This window comes from Bison bison, unplaced genomic scaffold, assembly GCF_000754665.1.
Source record: "Bison bison bison isolate TAMUID 2011002044 unplaced genomic scaffold, Bison_UMD1.0 scf7180017864374, whole genome shotgun sequence".
In the NCBI taxonomy this organism is placed as follows: Eukaryota; Metazoa; Chordata; class Mammalia; order Artiodactyla; family Bovidae; genus Bison; species Bison bison.
In genome coordinates, this window is record NW_011494946.1 from 1,264,887 (window position 1) to 1,268,504 (window position 3,618).

Below are 3,618 nucleotides of genomic sequence, written 5' to 3' on the forward strand. Positions count from 1 at the left end.
AGAAGACTCTTAAGAGTCCCTTGGACTGCAAGGAGATCCAACCAGTCCATTTTAAAGGAGATCAGCCCTGGGATTTCTTTGGAAGGAATGATGCTAAAGCTGAAAGTCCAGTACTTTGGCCACCTCATGCGAAGAGTTGACTCATTGGAAAAGACTCTGATGCTGGGAGGGATTGGGGGCAGGAGGAGAAGGGAACGGCAGAGGATGAGATGGCTGGATGGCATCACTGACTCGATGGACGTGAGTCTGGGTGAACTCTGGGAGTTGGTGATGGACAGGGAGGCCTGGCGTGCTGCGATTCATGGGGTCGCAAAGAGTCGGACAAGACTGAACGACTGATCTGATCTGATTACATGGTTTGATATCTGTCAGTTTATCCCTCTGTCTCTTATACCTGACACTAAGCTCTTTAAAGTTTATCTTAAGGAGATTAGCTTATACAATCTTTTATTTAAGGCTATTTGGCACAGATGATGTATTTCTAAATGTTTAATGAATGAGGAATAAATGAATGGGTGAGTGAAATTTTTCTAAAACAGGCCCTTCCCTGAAGCAAGAGTCAACAGTAACTGTAGGACTTTCATTACAATTTCTTTTGTACTTTCTCTTGTACTTCCCCTTGTTGATTGATATCCTGAAAGCAGGATCTGGATGTGGGCGTTCACTTTTGATTTATTGACCTACAAATCACAGGAATTTGAACTTCAAAGAATATTCTGAGTGCTTTTCATAATTTTCCTGGATTGTTCATTTACATGCAAGAAATGAAGGGAGGGCTTGGTAGGTGATCCAAACCTCTCTGTTCAAATTAGCAAACAGGTACTTAATAATAATGTATATTCCTTAAGTCACATAAATTTAAACTTATAGAATATTCATTAAATCTATAACCATTCACTAAGAATTCAAGGTGGTGCTGTCCTTCATTAGGATCCCCATCTCTCTATGACGTGGATTTTTAAAAAGGAGGGCTCCATTTGTTGGATGCCTATTAAACTAAAGGAATTATCCATATTACAGATGGGTGGATATTCATGAAGTGTAAGGTGGTACTATTCTTATTTAATAAAATTAGCCTATCATTTAATAAACTTATTTATTTTATAAAATAAGCCCTGGCCTGCTGCAGGGTCAGGGGCACTCCTCCTTCTGAAGGAGGTTGACATTATCTTCATTACCTCCACCATAGTTTGGTTTCAGGTCAAGCTACAGGGAGGGAACAGAGCCACATTCATCAACAGAAAAATTGGATTAAAGATTTACTGAGCATGGTCCTGCCCATCAGAACTGAACTGAACTGAACTGCTTTACAGAACTTTGCTGTTTTCTGTCAAAACTCAACATGAATCAGCCACAGGTAGACATATATCCCCTCTGTTTTGAACCTCCCTCCCCATCGTACCCCTTTAGGTTGATACACAGCCCCTGTTTGAGTTTCCTGAGCCATACAGCAAATTCCCGGTGGGTATCTGTTTTACATATGGTAATGTAAGATTCCATGTTACTCTCTGCATACATCTCACCTTCTCCTCCCCTCTCCCCATGTCCATAAGTCTATTCTCTATGTCTGTTTCTCCATTGCTGCCCTGTAAATAAATTCTTCAGTACCATTTTTTCTAAATTCCATAGATATGTGTTAGAATATGATATTTATCTTTCTATTTCGGATTCACTTCACTCTGTATAATAGGCTCTAGGTTCATCAACCTCATTAGAACTGACTCAAATGCATTCCTTTTTATGACTGAGTATCAATAACCTCTGGAGAAGGCAATGGCACCCCACTCCAGTACTCTTGCCTGGAAAATCCCATGGGTGGAGGAGCCTGGTAGGCTGCAGTCCATGGGGTCGCGAAGAGTTGGACACAGCTGAGCGACTTCACTTTCACTTTTCACTTTCATGCATTGGAGAAGGAAACGGCATCCCACTCCAGTGCTCTTGCCTGGAGAAACCCAGGGACAGGGGAGCCTGGTGGGCTTCCGTCTATGGGGTCGCACAGAGTCGGACAAGACTTGAAGCGACTTAGCAGCAGCAGCATCAATAACCTCAGATATGCAGATAACACCACCCTTATGGCAGAAAGTGAAGAGGAACTAAAAAGCCTCTTGATGAAGGTGAAAGAGGAAAGTGAAAAAATTGGCTTAAAGCTCAACATTCAGAAAACTAAAATCATGGCATCTGGTCCCATCACTTCATGGCAAATAGATGGGGAAACAGTGGAAACATTGTCAGACTTTATTTTTGGGGGCTCCAAAATGGTGATTGGAGCCATGAAATTAAAAGATGCTTACTCCTTGGAAGGAAAGTTATGACCAACCTAGATAGCATATTCAAAAGCAGAGACATTACTTTGCCAACAAAGGTCCGTCTAGTCAAGGCTATGGTTTTTCCAGTGGTCATGTATGGATGTGAGAGTTGGACTGTGAAGATGGCTGAGCGCCGAAGAATTGATGCTTTTGAACTGTGGTGTTGGAGAAGATGCTTGAGAATCCCTTGGACTGCAGGGAGATCCAACCAGTCCCTTCTGAAGGAGATCAGCCCTGGGATTTCTTTGGAAGGAATGATGCTAAAGCTGAAACTCCAGTACTTTGGCCACCTCATTCGAAGAGTTGACTCATTGGAAAAGACTCTGATGCTGGGAGGGATTGGGGGCAGGAGGAGAAGGGAACGGCAGAGGATGAGATGGCTGGACGGCATCACTGACTCGATGGATGTGAGTCTGGGTGAACTCCGGGAGTTGGTGATGGACAGGGAGGCCTGGCGTGCTGCGATTCATGGGGTCGCAAAGAGTCGGACACGACTGAGCAACTGAACTGAACTGAAGAATGAAAAATGTTCAGCACCTTTTCATGTCTTTGTTAGCCATCTCTATGTGTTCTTTGAAGAAATGTCTGTTTAGGTCTTTTTCCCACTTTTTGATTGGGTTGTTTTTCAGGTATTGAGTTGTATGAGTTGCTTGTATATTTTGGAAATTAACCCTTGGCCAGTTGTTTCATTTGCTATTATTTCCCACCATTCAGAGGGTTGTCTTTTCACCTTGCTCACAGTTTCCTTTGCTGTGCAAAAGCTTTTAAGTTTACTCAGGTCCCACTTATTTATTTTTGTTTTTATTTCCATTACTCTAGGAGATGGATCATAGAGGATCTTGCTTTGATTTATGTCATCTAGTGTTCTGCCTATGTTTTCTTCTAAGAGTTTTATAGTTTCTGGTCTTCCATTTAGGTGTTCAATCCATTCTGACTTTATCTTTGTGTATGGTGGTAAGAATTGTTCTAATTTCATTCTTCTACATGTAGATGTCCAGTTTTCCCAGCACCATTTATTGAAGAGGCTGTCTTTGCCCCATTGTATATTCTTGCCTCGTTTGTCAAAAATAAGGGACCCATAGGTGTGTAGGTTTATTTCTGGGCTTTCTATCTTGTTCCATTGGTCTATATTTCTGTTTTTCTGTCAGAACTGTACTGTCTTGATGACTGTAGCTTTGTAGTATAATCTGACATCAGGAAGGGTGATTTCTCCAGCTCCATTCTTCTTTCTCAAGACTGCTTTGGCTATTTGGGGTCTTTTGTGTTTCCATATGAGTTGTAAGATTTTTTGTTTTGATTCTGTGAAAAATGT